Source organism: Triturus cristatus, chromosome 3_2 (assembly GCF_964204655.1).
Source record: "Triturus cristatus chromosome 3_2, aTriCri1.1, whole genome shotgun sequence".
NCBI lineage: Eukaryota > Metazoa > Chordata > Amphibia > Caudata > Salamandridae > Triturus > Triturus cristatus.
In genome coordinates, this window is record NC_140584.1 from 245325402 (window position 1) to 245341710 (window position 16309).

Consider the following 16309-nt stretch of genomic DNA (forward strand, 5'->3'; position numbering starts at 1 on the left):
GGCAGCAACAGATCTGGCTTAAAGTAAGGGCAGACAGACACAACTGTGTGCACACATAACAAACCCATGGTCATTAAAAAAGAGAAACAGTGTGATAAAAATGTTCAATATCTGCACAGTGTGTGTTGAGCCACAAATGAAGGCGCTGTGCTTTTTAATTGTAACAGGCATAAATCATAGTGAACAAAAATGAAAGCATTATGTGTTTTTTTTTAACTGTAATGCATGCAGTGGTTGCATTTCCTTTGGCTGCTCCCATATCACACTCTTGAGGAAAAACTGGCTGATTTCTCAGAGATAATGTCACGCAGAAATGTGCTTTGTTTTCTTTGGAAACAGACTTTGAGTAGGCTCCCATAGTTAAAGTGTTAGAATGTTGTTGAGTCAGTTAACAAGAGGAAGTTCTTCACAATGCTTAGCCGAATTTAGTCATATTCGTCTTAATAGACTGGTGAAAGTATGCTTTTCTCCATGCCCATATATAGTAAGGACAACACATATGAAGTGATACTTAATGGTGTATGTTGAGGAACAAGAATACCGTCAGCATCCTGGGAATTCCATCGACGCCACACTTGCGATGAGCTTTTAGCATAAAGAATGCAAATACCATTATTTCTCAAGTTTCATAGTCTTGTTTCAGCTGACTATAACGGTATTAAACGAATGTGCTAAACTATTTACATTCTCATTCCGAGAGTCGTAGTAACTGTAAAATTAGGCGCAACACTGGGGTTACCTGAAGGAAAATGTTCATGCAAAACAATAAATTGAAGAGGAGACTGAGGAAAAAACATCTACCGATACCATATGCACAAGTCGTTCCTCAGTGGGCCATGTAAAAACTGAGATCGAACACAACCAGCATTGTCAAAGCTAATAAATCCGGAATTTACCAATTGGCTTTGCCAATGCCTGTTAACACCTGCATACAAACGCATGTGGCAAGGTGCATGTACGCCCTGGGAACGGACTTCCTATTAAAGGATGCCCAAACACAGATTTTGGCTACGGATGAACCTGCGTGCGTAGTGACATATGCCTGCAACACGTGCGTGCATGTGCATTGTGATGATGGTGTCATGACGTATACGTATACGTATATCATGAGGCGTGCATGTGCTTGCACCGTGACGGATGGCGGACTTTAGTAATTAGCCGCTCTAACATGGCAGATAAGACAGAGAGAAAAAATAAAAGCAGGCCGGTAGCACTTGGCAGCTTTTCGACCCTGGTAAAAAAACAATAATAATAATAATAATACAACAACGGATAGTGGGATCGTGAGCTCGATGAGAAGGAGGGGGGTATCAGTGAGGAGCAGGGGGAGATGTTATGAAAAGAGGGGATACAAGAGGGTGTATAGTGTGCATACAGCGTGCGAGTCGCCACCCTAAAGACCAAACATCTTTAACCCTCCTCCCCAACACATGTGGCCACATAAAAGACATGAAGCAGGTTGTTGTCGTTCACTGCGTAGTCTTTTATTAAATCTTAAAGCAGTGCAATCCTTTATTCAATTTTGATTAAAGTACTTGACCATTTTTCTTCAAGGCAAAGGTATACACAATATTATTTACAATCCAATCATGGCCATACCTCTTCTTCATGGCCCCCTGTGCTTGTTGTGCCAGCAGGACCCAACTCGCACTGTTTTAGTTGTAACTTTCCGTGTTAGTCCTCCTCCCAGAGAGAGGCACTACCACCGGGGCACTGCTTCCGCCTTGGCCCCACCGTACCGGGAAATACCCCCTCCAATGTTCTTAAACATACACACCGGCATCCTAGGTAGGGTCGGAGAGTCCAGGACCACCAGCAGGTCAGTCCCCCCTCCCGACAGCCCATAGCCCCAAAATGAATGCTTGTCCTGTCCAGGGTCAGCCAGTCCATGCCAAAAAGGAAGTCCACACCCTTTTCTTGCCTGGGACCCCGCCACAGGGCGGGGAGCTTACTGGTGCTCTTGCCCTCCCCCCAACCTATATTATGCTTAACTGCTTGGGTGCCGCCCCTACAGCACTTACCAATTCAGGTATGACCAGGTAAACCGTGCTGCCCGCGGGTCAGCCCCCACTCTTACCAACCCGGCACCCCACCAGCTACTTACCGGCTGATGGCAACTACTAGGCCCCCAACCGGCGCCTCCTAGGAGCCGCTTAACACACCATCCGTCATGATGCCTATGCTGTGCCTAAACTCCAGGCAGCTCACATTCTACCAGGGAACTCCAGGGTAACCCAGGTAGGGCTGACAAGACTACACCCCCAGCCATTCAGTCCTCGACTCCTCCAACTAGACCCCTAACTGGTACCCTCAATCATGCCTCCAATTTGGCCCACCTATGGCTCCCCACCTACGCACCATGCCCAACCTGGCAGAACTGTGCCGGTGGCCTCTCCATCCCCCCAACAGGTAGAGCTGTCTGCATAGAACATATCCTCTCCCTAAGCTCTCAATGGGACTCAAAACCTTGAAATCTTCCTGTTTCATGATCCTCCCAGTGTCTGACCGACCATTGATAATGCAATGCAGATTGTCTGATACATCTCGCCCTTGCGGTGAGGCCCGTAAATTATATCTCCCTATTGCCCTCACCACAACCACTGCTGAGGGACAAGACCCTCTGTGGGACCAAAAGGCCGATCCAACCTAATCCCTATGGGGCATGGTGGTATGATCATTCACTGGTAAACTTCGTGATTAGTGGTATACCCAAACTACCGAGCTTCTGGCCGCCCTAGTTTAATTGTAACGCCGATTTCCTAACCTAACTAGCTCCTGAGGTGAAACCAGTAGGCTGTACCTCCCACTGCCTCCACCACAGCCCACTATTGAGTGACAGTACCACTTGTGAAAACAACCACATACCCAACCCTGTTATTGCGTTGAATACTAGGCACCAGCCTGGGGCCTTTTTAAAGCCTCTGCTTTGCCCCGCGTGTGATGTTCTTAATACGGATCTGGCTGTAGATTCCCCTTCCATCTCCTAAGCCTAGTATTCACTGCTAAACCCAACCCCCTTTATCCTACCACATGGGTCCTCTAATAAAATGAAGACATTGCCCCCCCCACAAATTTATTAAATGGTTGTGAACCAACTGGGGACTTTCCTCCCCGACCACTAAGAACCTTACACATATGCGGGACCGTGCAATAATGTCCGTCTGCACCTGTTCTTAAAGAGGCAGCCAGCCATGCCTTGGCTGCGTAATTAGGCTTTCCCTGCGAGCCTGCTTAAGCAACCCTGCCACCTCATTTGGTCTATCCCTGTCCGTTAGAATATTCAGATATGTAACTGCCCCAGTCCTACCGGCCGTAATGCTAAGAGGCTGCCCTGCATCTTGTACCTACTCTGTAGACTTCACCACATCCAACAAGGACCCCGCAGGACCCAGAGGGTGACCCTTGCCCCATTTCTATTCACTCTCCTTGCCACCACCCAGCACCATGGTTTGACTTCAAAACAGGAAGTGTAATCAAAATAAACGAAGCTGTTCCCTGGACCGGTTAGATCGTAAATCGTCTGAATGTCCAGAATGTGATGGAACGTGAGTGACAAATGGCTGTTCCAAGAGGATTATTGCTCACCAGCTGGGCCCCATGTGAAATCATGACTGCTGCACTAGCCACATTTCCAAGTCCAGAAGAATGTATTCATATTGCTAATGGATGGCAAATTTGGACAGACTCACCCTAGATATTCAGTGACCAACCCCAGACCTGGTTATTGCCATAATGCCAGGCCCTGTGAGAATTATGGCTCTGCACTTGGTCGCTTTTACTTGCTACCGTACTCACTCCTGGGGGAATAGCAGCCATCGCCCCTGGTAGAAGGGTGTGCCCATCGCACTCTAACTCCACCCTACCCACTGCAGATCTGGGTATAGCCTGGCAGGCATCCCAGACTAGAGTATTTTGGGCAACAATTGCCATGGCGGACCCCCTAGCTACTTGAAGTTCCCTCCATGATTGTGTCATGGGAGTTTTTTGGGGCAGTGGCTGCACTGCCTGAATTTGTATCCTGGCCTTGGGCCCTATGGTCTTCCCTCACTGGCTAGTACTTGAATATCTTTGGCCTATACCACGCTCCCCATCAGATCTACCATATTTGTCTGACATGTGCCACGCCAATATAAGTTAACAGTAGAAAAATGCCCCCAGAGGTACGATTATCTTCCTAAAGGACCTTCACGCCTTTACTCCAATTCCAGCAGTAATCCAGACCACAATGTTCTGGAATCTGCACATGGTGCCCTTTTCAGTCCCTGATTACTGGCGCCGTGATGAGTTTGGCAGGCTAGCCAGGCTGTTGACCTGCTACTGCATGGGAGTTCTGTACCAACTGTACCACCTATTCCCTAGCCTTGGGAAGAATAGTCAGGATCAGAAGGAAACTAAAGAGCCAGCATATGGCTTCCAATGATGGATTCCTCCTGAATTACCCAAGCTTCGCGCCACTTGTACCAGCCTAGCATGAGTAGATTACCAGCTATGCCCAATTGATGGCCAAACATAGAAAATTACCGCTAGGAGCTCTGGAAGGGGGGCCCCGCCAGATCTAACACCTATATCTGAAACTTAGGGGCCCCTCTGTTATTTGCCGGAGGTGCCTGAGCCATACCACATTATAAGCTAGTTTGGCCAAGGGCCCCTAAAGAAAAAACAGTGCTGGTAGTGGAGTTCACCCGAGGCCCACCCCCTCTTAGTGATAAAGCAGGCCACAATTTGGGCCTTGGAAGTCTACGATACGCCAGGGATGCAAACCCCACGTGAAAGGTGCTGGTCTCACACATAGACCCCCTACTCCTAAGGAAAAATAGCAGACTCAGCTTAGACACCCCCAACTGCTCCTGCCTGGATGCTTCCCGGTACCGACTGCAGGGGAACCTATCCCATCTGCGCAACACACGTCCTAACAGCTCCCACGGCGACGTCTGTCGTGTGTATGAACGCGCCAAGCTAAGGCTTTAACGCCATCCCCCTATTCAAAGGCTGCTATGTGATGTTGGCAAGGAATGCCGTAATGTATACCAGGGTCTGATAACTACCTTCAGCCAAGTTTCCCCAATCAGCTTGTGTGACATCAGAAAACGCTTGCCATGCTTGGCACCACTTCACCATACCCACTCTGCAAGTTCAGGTCCATCTTCCTGCAATCGCGTTGGCAGCCTGTAGCGCGATGGGCCTACCCGTCATCGCAGTGATAGAAGCCATAAAACAAAGGTAAGGAATAGGGAATTTGATGCCCCCTTCACTTGCTGTGCATATCCAAGGCACCTCCCAACCTAGTTGTTACCACACGAAACCATCACCCCTTAAATCCTGCTCACAAGTTACTAGATGGTGGCTTAAAATGCGAACGAGAATCTTCGTAGAACCTTGCGGCTGGGCTCACTAGCATTACTTGTGGTTGCCCTTCTTGCATGAATTAGACGTAACCCATCAAGAGTCTGCGCTGAAATGCGCCGCCCTTGCCCTGGGCATCCCCAGCCGCGGGCTGCACTCCAACCATGCGGCAATCCTAACGGAAGACTCGCGACATTCCTTACCCCGAGAGCTAACGCTGTCTTGTGTCGCCTCTGCGCAAAGGTGAATGCATAAGTAGCAACTCTGGACAACATCTGCTGAGGAAAACTACTTGCGATCCCCCGGTAAAAGCGCTCTGGTGCCCCCCCTTGCACCTACTGACTCCCAGTTGCGCGCTGCTCTCTGTGCTCTGGCCAACTTATATCACGAGACAATAATATCACCGAATGGAACAAGAATTTCAGGTAGTCCATTGGCTGCTGGCATTAGCAGATGATAATGTACCCCAACTGTGGCTCAGCTATATGGGGTGTTATCCCAGTCAGAACTTCATATTTAACTTCGCCGTATTTGGCCTACCTCAATTGTAACGGGTGGAAAACAGAATATACTTGTGCGTGTCTGCACCGGCCATGTGTTCCGGCCCCTGGTTTATAATCAGCCATGCGCCCACGGTCACTGCAGAGCGCCTCGATGAGGCGGGGAGGCACCGCCATATTTGGCCAACCTCAATTGTAACGGGGTAGAAAACCGATTATACATTGTGCTCGTCTGCGCAGGCCATGTGATCCAGCCCCCGGTTCATCCATCAGCCATGCGCCCACCAGCCGAATATACTTTGTGCATGTCTGCGTATGCCATGTGATCCGACCCCCGGTTTATCTATCATCCATGCGCCCACGGTCACTGCAGAGCGCCTCGATGAGGCACGGAGGCACCAGTGCGATACTCAAGGCACAGGAGGAAGCCCCGACCTGAGATACGAACCCGGGTTTTCAATTCCAAAGCTGGCACCTCTGTATACTGCGCCACATGCAGCCACCAGTAATTACAGCGCTAAGCAATCTTGGATGGGAAACATATACTTCAACATAGCACAAATGCCTGGGTATGCCGTGGACAGCAAGAGATAAAGCACCCGTCCCTTCAACCGCTGCACAAACCAAAGGTTTTGTAAACAACGTCTTCCGGGCGCTAGCAACTGACATAGTCCGTGATGGGCCGACCCCCTGAGCCGGTTCCCTGCCAAATCACGTTGTTCGTCCGGCCAATCAGCTACGACAACAAATACCCAAACCCGACCCAAGATACATTCAACATTTTGGGATCATAATGCGCCTTCTTCCTGTGCCTTCATGTGCTCCTTGTTCCGTGTCCGGAAAACGGGGTTTAACAAGGAAAGCTAAGCACCTTCTTAAATTAAATCTATGCAGACTTCCTAGCAATAAGGGGAACTGCCTCCCTAGAGCCTACCTGTAACCACCGCCGTGCTTTATAACTGTAGCAATCCCTGTTTTTAAACCATAGCAGAACGGCCACCCCCAGTTTACAGACCAGTCAATGCACGAGCCATGAGTCCTCCGCCATTACAGCAGGCGCTGCGACGATCTTCCGAAAAATCTCTAGCGATATTACCTGGCTAGGCTGCCGCTCTCCGAGCATGGTGGCGGACCAGGAACTCAGACTAGAGTATTTTGGGCAAAAATTGCCTTGCATGATCTTCCGAACCATGGCGGACCCCCTAGCTACTTGAAGTTCCCTCCATGATAGTGTCATGGGAGTTTTTTGGGGCAGTCGCTACACTGCCTGAATTTGTATCCTGGCATTGGGCCCTATGGTCTTCCCTCACTGGCTAGTACTTGAATATCTTGGGCCTATACCACGCTCCCCATCAGATCTACCATATTTGTCTGACATGTGCCACGCCATTATAAGTTAACAGTAGAAAAATGCCCCCAGAGGTACGATTATCTTCCTAAAGGGCCTTCACGTCTTTACTCCAATTCCAGCAGTAATCCAGACCACAATGTTCTGGAACCTGCAGGTGGTGCCCTTATCAGTCCTTGATTACTGGCACCATGATGAGTTTGGCAGGCTTTCCAGGCTGTTGACCCGCTACTGCATGGGAGTTCTGTACCAATTGTACCACCTATTCCCTAGCCTTGGGAAGAATAGTCAGGATCAGAAGGAAACTTAAAAGCCACCATATGGCTTCCAATGATGGAGTCCTCCTGAATTACCCGAGCTTCGCGCCACTTGTACCAGCCTAGCATGAGTAGATTACCAGCTATGCCCAATTGCCCGCCTGGGACGACTCCTGGTGGCCCACGGCGCTGGGCACCGCACCGACACCCACGGACCACGCTCGCAAGCTGGGATTCATCCTGGACTCCTCCCTCACGATGACCAAACAAGTCAACGCCATCTCATCTACATGCTTCAACACCCTGCGCATGCTCCGAAAGATCTTCCGGTGGATCCCCACCGAAACCAGAAAGACAGTCACCCAGGCCATCGTCACCAGCCGACTGGACTACGGGAACGCCCTGTACGCAGGAACCACAGCCAAACTTCAGAAACTACTTCAGCGCATACAGAACGCCTCTGCACGGCTCATCCTCAACATCCCTCGCCGCAGCCACATAGCACCCCACCTGAGAAACCTGCACTGGCTCCCCGTCAGCAAGAGGATCACGTTCAAGTTCCTCACCCATGCACACAAAGCGCTCCACGACATGGGCCCCGAATACCTCAACAACTGCCTCTCGTTCTACACTCCCACCCGCCAGCTCCGCTCCGCCAGCCTCGCCCTCACCATCGTCCCACAGATCCGCAGAACCACAACCGGAGTAGGATCGTTCTACTACCTGGCCACCAAGACATGGAACTCCCTCCCGCACACCTACGACTGACCCAGAACCATCTCACCTTCAGGAAGCACCTCAAGACCTGGCTATTCGAGCAGTAACAGCACCCCCCTCCCTTCAGCGCCTTGAGACCCTCGCGGGTCAGTTGCGCGCTCTATAAATGTATTGATTGGTTGAATTGAAGGCCAAACATAGAAAATTACCACTAGGAACTCTGGAAGGGGGGCCCCGCTAGATCTAACACCTATATCTGAAACAAATAAAAAGTGTTCCTTAAGTATACGGTAAAAGGATCTAATACAGCCAGCCAGAACACTGTGAGACTGATATGCACCTGGGCAAGCCAAATACTAGAATAGGGAGGAAGACCAGTGGCTCAAGAACTAACAACTCAGATAAAGGAAAAAAACATGAAATCATAAACGAAAGGCTTACCCAAAGCCCACTGTAGGTATCTGTTATGTATTTAAAACAATAGGTCTGCCTAAAGACCGAGAAAACTCTCTGTAGTCATCACTGAAAAAAACAACCCCACACTAAGTGCAAATGGTATTTCTCATGATGAAAGCAACTTCTACTCACCAACTCGAAATAAAAAAGCCCTGCTTGATGGACGCCGAGATGGAGTGTCAGGGCCGAATGGTCTCCCGCAGGCAATCTTTAAAGAAGATGCTCAATTCAGGCCAGCAGTGTTGGCCACGTTATATAAGGAGGTTTAGCTAAGTAGCGTTGTACTCGAGAGTTGGCGTGGCTCTGTTATAAAAGTCTTGTAAATGTGCCCCAGTTGCTTTCATCAGCAAGCGGAGTTTGCTCTCAATCTTTTCCTGCACTTGCTCGTCCTTTGGATTTGACATCATAGATTATTGATGGATTAATAGTAACTTGCCTCTTGCCCTTGTTATTGTTTTCACAATTACGGAAAGCCCATTTTCACCATTGTCTGGCCATCTCCAGACAATGCCAGGGCAGGCCGAGGGGATGGTGGTATAGAGGCGGGTGAGGAATACAATATCGCCCTCCAGGGTCTTCTTTTGCGTCACCCTCTGTGTGTTGGTGAGTGCAGCATCTCTCATTATCTGACCCCGGATGGCTGTCTTGCGCCTGCCCACAGAACTCAAGGGGAGGAAACCGACCCCTTGTTGTGCTCTAGATACACGGCAACATGGGATTGTAATTGAGATTTGCCCCAGAGGGTAGAATAGCGAGAAATTTTGAGGCGACAGGGCTTTCGTCCTGCGGAGGATAGGTCCAATATTATAATATACTAGGCTAAGGTAGAAGAGCCCTTCACCTAAGCCACAAGGGTAGAGAGGTATTCTCGGGTGTGGATATGTCCTCCCAAATCAAATACTGATCGCCAAAGGTATTCCATCCAGTGTAATGAAAGCTTGGCACTAAATTCTCGTGGCATCAATGCACAAGCAACGGGAAGGAAGTAATTCCTTTTTGTTATGCAACCCTCACACACTCTAGTAGTGTCATGCTTCATCATCGGGTTCACCCTGACTCCTGAAGGTCAGGGTGGGCTCGACCATATTTCAGGGAGTACTTAAGAGAGATAGACCAGGGGGTCTAAAGATTAAAAATCCTCCTCTGTCTCCAGGTATCCCTTTCATAATGAAGGGGATATTAAAAAGAAGTAAAAGGGGTTAAACAGGAGGTAATGGTCCTATTACCCTAATGCCATGTCATCATGTTTCAGCCCTATTAGGTATCCCACATGGGTCCTCTGTTTTCTTCAGGGCAAAATGGTGTTCCCTCCCTGGGTGTTCAGTGAGGGTGTTTCCCCATCTTGTTCTCAATTGAGGGCGCAGAAATCTGCACTCTTGTGAAAAGGTGGAAGGTATACTTATCTCCCATCCAGTTCTGAAGTGTTTTATGTCCATCTGTAAGAGAAAAATAGTGAGAATAATCATATTTGTAAGTTTTTCCTGCACACCATTCACCCATGTAATTCCAGCATACTGGGTGCGTAATGTGCTCTCATTCCATTAACTTGTTGTGATCTGTGATCAAACAAACTTTCTTGGGATTGTGTTGTCCCATATAGTCGCATTTAGCAGCACATGATAGTTAATCGCATATATATATATGCACTCCATGAACACTACACTGTTAAAAACTCCATGGTAATACTTTCACTGTTGCATCACAAAACATCCAGCAACTTCAATCTCACATTCACACTTCAGGGAATTAACTTAATCCTCTTTTCACTTGTGAATATTCTATCTAGGGAGAGGATACCAGGGGCATGATCTGTGATCACACCCTTCTAGAGCTCTGTCTCCCGGGACAGGATGACCACAGACTGGGAGACCAGAAAATAGTCTGAACGGATTGGGTGCCATGAAACGGCAATAAGAAAGTGTACTCCTGGTCCCTAGGTTGCGAGAGGTAAGAAAGTTCCAAAATGTCGTGGTCCGAAGTGATGTCCCCCAGAAGCGCCTGTTCCATATTGTTGCCCACATCTAGTAGATCGTGCAATCGAGGACCATGTCTAGGGCTAGGTTCCGCTCCCCCGATGAGCCAGTGGGTGGGCCCCATTTCCAGGAGAAGCCATTTGAGATGGAGGAAAATCTGATTCTTGGGGCCCGTAGGTGCATACACCGACTCAATGCAGAGCGTCTGCTCACCTATACAAAGTTTGACAAAAGCATAGCAGTCCTTAGTTGGTCCAGGTCTTGACAGTTGTGAAGGGCAAAGACCAGTGTAAAAGTATTGCCATGTCACATTTTCTAGACTGCCCATGTCCCGGTCCTTCGGTTGCCACAGTCAGACAGCTACTATGGACCACCTTTCTCCCCGTCACTTGCAGTTTCTATGATTCCTCCAGGTAGATGTAGGTCTCCTGCAATTGGGACATGTTGACTAGGCCTGGGCAAAAATGTTGTTCCGTTCGCGGAAATTGCGATAATTTGACATTTTCGCGTTCCGCGGAGAGCGCGAAAATGTCAAAATTTCCGCTTTCCGCAGCTTGGCGATAATTTGTTTCTTGCTCGCGCTGTAAAATAATACATTCTCGCGCGCGCGCGATCGCCTTGCCTGAATCCCTGCGTTCGCCGACAAGTTTTCTTGATCCGATCGCGTTCTCCATGAGATGTTGGATTGTTTTTAGCCATTTGCGCTGTCTCGCGACAGTTCGCGCCCGCAGTGACGTCATGCATCGCGCGATCACGTCTTTCTTCTCGCGATACTGCACCGCGAGACAACTCAAAACAAGATGGCCGCGCCGCGAGCAACCACATGGGTAAGTTGGCGACCCGCAACCATGCAGAAAATCTCGCGAACATGCGGGAAAAAAAATTCCGCATCTTCGCGATATTTCCGCTTGTTTGCGATAATTTTAAACATTTTCGCGATAATTTGCGAAAGTGGATTTCGCAAATTCCGCCCACCCCTAATGTTGACACACTTAGACTGAAAATAGGGCAATAGAGAAAGAGAGATAAGTTCCGGGCAAGGGGGAAAATAGGATTAGGCAGGGGTGGAGGGAGGGGAAGGGGCTGTGGGGACCACTCATCATAGAATGAGGGAATACACAGATCCAACTTATTGTGAGTAATGGCAATCTCTGTCTTATCAGAGTTGAGTTTTAGATGGTGGCTATTCCTCCAATGTCTGATGAACAACAGAGTGTTCTACAAAAGTTCTGCCGATTCAGTGGAGTGATTGATGGTGAATAACAGCTGCAAATCATCCACAAAGTTATAAACTCTGACTTGCCTTTTCTGTAAGTGATGTACTAATGGACAGATGTACAAATTAAAAAGGTGGAGAGACAGGGAAGATCTCCAAAGGTTAACCAGACCTTGTGGGATTTGACAGGAGATAACCAGACAGATTGCGAGGGGTCTGTTGTATATATGTGCTTGCTTTGTTATGGCTACTTGGGGTCAGTAGTCCATTCTTTGGGGCAGATTACATTAACTGGCGCATCCCTGCATATCAGCAGGGATGCGCCAATTATTTTGCGCCACAGCTGCGCCACCATGGATGCGCCGCATTTATAATGCGGCGCACCATGGGGCAAAAACGGCACAGATGCGACGCAGCTCCAGCAATGTTCTGGGGGGCCCTATCTGTACAATGCTGCGTCAATCCTTACGCCTGCTTCAAGCAGGCGCAGGGTTTTGACGCAGCATGGGCCTAAAAGTGACTGAGTGAAATCTTGTAGATTTCACTCAGCCACTTTTAGGAGGCGTTCCTGCGCCGGAACGCCCCCACCTGCCCTGGAACGCCTACAAGTGGCGCAGGGCTTTACAACGTGACGCATCTCCCAGATGCGTCACGTTGTAAATACCCCGCACCATGGCGCAGGATTTGCGCCGCTGCTGCGTCACAAAAGTGACGCAACGGCGGCGCAAAAGTGGCGCAAGTGCAACATAAATCTGCCCCTTTGTGTTTATGTCTCCTCAACCTCCCTCACTACCTATGAGTGTTCTATCTGGTATGTGAATGTTCTAGTCTTGGCAGTTGATGGTCTGGTCAGCTAGCGAAGTGCTTTATCTCTGCTGTGCTATCTTAATAAATCTATCTTGTAACCTGAAGACGTGTCCTGATGCCTATCTAATCTACTTACAACATTTTGGCGACGAAGATGTTCCGCGATTTGAGCCGGGGTTTTTTTTTTTTAGCCCTTAGTACTGAGACAGTTTGTCAACTAAGAAATTTAATTTAAAGTCTAATGTTGAGGCCCAAATTACATCGAGAGGTCTTTAACCCAAGAAAAGTACCGGAGCGTCATTTTAGACTGCAAGAGATCTGGCTAAGATTTTTCTTTGGGAGCATTCTTCCAGAACTATTGAGCATTTGAGGCTTTTGTTGAACTTTTATATCTTCAACTGTGTGCAGTAAGCCGCGACAGACGAAAAACTGATTGGAGTGCGTAAGCTGTCTCTTCCCGTTTTTGATGGCCACAAGGACGGATTGTAGAGAGTAGACTGTTTCTTTTTGTTTTTCGTCAATCGAAGGGAAGAAGGTGGTCATGTCATCGTGATTTTTGTCATGATTCTCATTGTGATCCTCTTCTTATCCTGCCCTTTGCTTTCGTCATCTGGAAGTCCGAGAGGTCGTTGACCTCCTACATGTTTTATGTTTTCTTGCTTTTCCTTTTCATGCTTTGAGCTTTTGTTGGGTGTTTGAAGCCTTTATTGTGTTTTCTGTAAAGGAAGAAGATATGTTGTATATATGTGCTTGTTTTGTTATGGCTACTTGGGGTCAGTAGTCCATTCTTTGTGTTTATGTCTCCTCAACCTCCCTCACTACCTATGAGTGTTCTATCTGGTATGTGAATGTTCTAGTCTTGGCAGTTGATGGTCTGGTCAGCTAGCGAAGTGCTTTATCTCTGCTGTGCTATCTTAATAAATCTATCTTGTAACCTGAAGACGTGTCCTGATGCCTATCTAATCTACTTACAGCAGGGTCTTTTAAAAAGGAAGTAACCCAAGAGAGGGCGGAGTCCTGTAGGCCCTCAGCTCTGACACGGCCGATCAGAAGCTCATGGTTGACCGTGTCAAAAGCCACAGACAGATCAAGAAGGACCAACGCTTGTGTGGTACCTCTGTTGGCTTCTTCCCACGTCACCAATAACTTACAGGAAGATCGCATCAGTTAGGTGTGCTGGCCAAACCCTGCCTGATGGGGGTCAAGGAAGTTAGCTTCCTCCAAAAAGGAGCAGAGGTTCCTGGCAACATGTGCCTCTAGCACTTTTCCTAGGAAAGTTAACAAGGAGATTGGTCAGTAAATTTTTAAGGTAAGTAGGTCCTCATCCATTTTCCTCTGAAGCAGGACCACTATACTCTCCTTAAAGATGTTAGGTACCATGCCTTGGCTCAGAGAGTGGTTGAGGAGAGAAGTGGCTATATCAGGGAAATGAGAAAAGACGAGGGTAAAACATGCAACTCTAAGTCATTATATGTTGTTTTTCTTACTTCCTGTTGGATTAAGGATTTAAAAGTTGAAGGATCTGCTCCTCCACAGTCACAGAAATAGTTCAGAGTGCTTCTGTGATGAAGTGACATTAAAGGTTTTAGATTTAGTTCAAGCCTTATAACACAGTGTGGAGTAGCTATGCGGAGATGGAGGAGGTTACGTATATATTGCATATATGTTTTATCAAGACTGGCTATGGCCTGGTGGTTTAACACAGGCGATGCAGAAAGCAGGTATGGAATAAGAGTCATATTGAATGGCTTGATTGCTCTGTCACCAAGTTAGTGAATCTTGTGACAAATTTTGTGATCGTGGTTGATTTGAGCTTTCTGATGGCTAGATGGTTGGACCATGATGTCTTGATGTCAAATATTAGCCCCAAGATAATCATACTGATTGACTACTCCTAGGACCCACATCGCAGGCTGAGGTTTCTTTCCAAAGATCATGATTTTTGTTTTTGACAGATTAGCAATTAATCCATTCTCTAAATTGAATTTGTTTAAATGAATTAATAGATGTTATAGACCTTTTGGAGTTTGTGACAATATCACCAAATCATTTGTGTAGGTCAGATATGATTTTCTTGTACCTCCCAACTTAGGTGGAATGTCCAGATCTGAATCCAGCAACTCAGTTAAATCAGTGACATAAAAGGATAATAATAAGAGGGCTAGAATACACCCTTGTTTGAGACCATCCTCATTGCGAATTTTAGATGTCAAGACAAGATTGTCAGTGGATAATTCTGCAGCCAAGTGTCAGTGCGCTGTTCAACAAGGAAATGCAATAAACAAGGATCGACTTTCCACTTCTTGAGCTTAGCTCATAGCCTTTGTCGATGCACTCCGTTGAATGCAGTTGAATAATCCACAAAACAGGCATATAACATTGTTTTTTTTAATGATTTTTTGCAAGAAGGGTCAGGGCCAATATTTTGTCAACAGTTGAACAACCAGAGCGGAATCCGGTTTGCTTTAGTCATATTAAAAGTTGTCCGTGGCCCAGTTCTTCAGTTTATATAATAAGTGCTTGGCAAATAGCTTCCCTTCAAAGCCTAGGAGGGTTATTAGACTGCAGCTAGCTGGATCATGGTTGGGGCCTCTCTTATAAATAGTATGAGCTACTGCACCTTTCCATGAGGACAGAACCTACCTGGTCATCGTTACATGAGAAAATAGCTGTTCCAGAAGTGTACTCCAGAAGGGGACATCTAATTTGACCAGGTTTATAGGTATGCATTTGGACCAGCAGCTTTAGAAGAGCAAGAGCTTTCTATACATTTTTCTATTTTCTCCTTAGTAATGGCAGGATATGATGCAAAGTGTCTTGGAAATTTGAATGAGCCATTGATAGCTGATTTATATAGGGACTTTATATGTGTTTCCCACTTGCCATTTAATATAAACAGGTCACCAGGCCACTGGTGGGATCCAGAGCCTTCGCCGACCAAAGTCCAAAAGGCTCCAGTGGTGGCTCACACAGGTAAACGCTGTGGGGCAGTGGGGCGGGGCGGGCGGGGTGGGGGTTAGTGGAGTTCGACATACGACGGGAAAGGTGAAAGTAAATAAATAAAACCACTTACCTTGCGCTTGCTGCATCGCCGACAGTGCACCCTGCCTTAGCGGTATAAGACCTGCTGCAGGGGTGACTTACCTATAACTCATGCAGTGTGTGAAGGCATGGCACACAGGGCTTTGTGCCATGTCGACTCTTCATTTTCTCTGCACAAAAACACAGAGGCTGTAGTGGAAGTTTGCATGGTCTTGGTGAGGGGTCCCTTGGTGTGGCACAATTTTTGCTGCAGCCCCAGTGGGCCCTCTTCAGTACCCATGCCCTAAATACCAGGGGTACCATTTAGGGTGGCTGGAGTTGTGCCAGTCGTGGTACAGTTTAGGAAAAAGAGATCTGGCACTGGGAACCTGATTAGCAGGGATCCAGTGCACTTACAGCTCAAAATCCCATCTGGCATCCTGCAAAAAGTGAGGGCTAACCATGTTAAAAGAGGCACTTTCCTACATTATGGCTGTCTGAAATTTATGTGCAAACAATTAGGTGAGGCTTGCTGGTCAGAGTTCATCCGTATTGAATCTATAGCAGTCGCTCTCTGACTGTATAGCATACAGTGTGCTACCAGTTTTGCATAATAGATTATTCCTATAGAAAATGTACAGGGAGCTGCTCTCACTGAACTATTTTCAAGT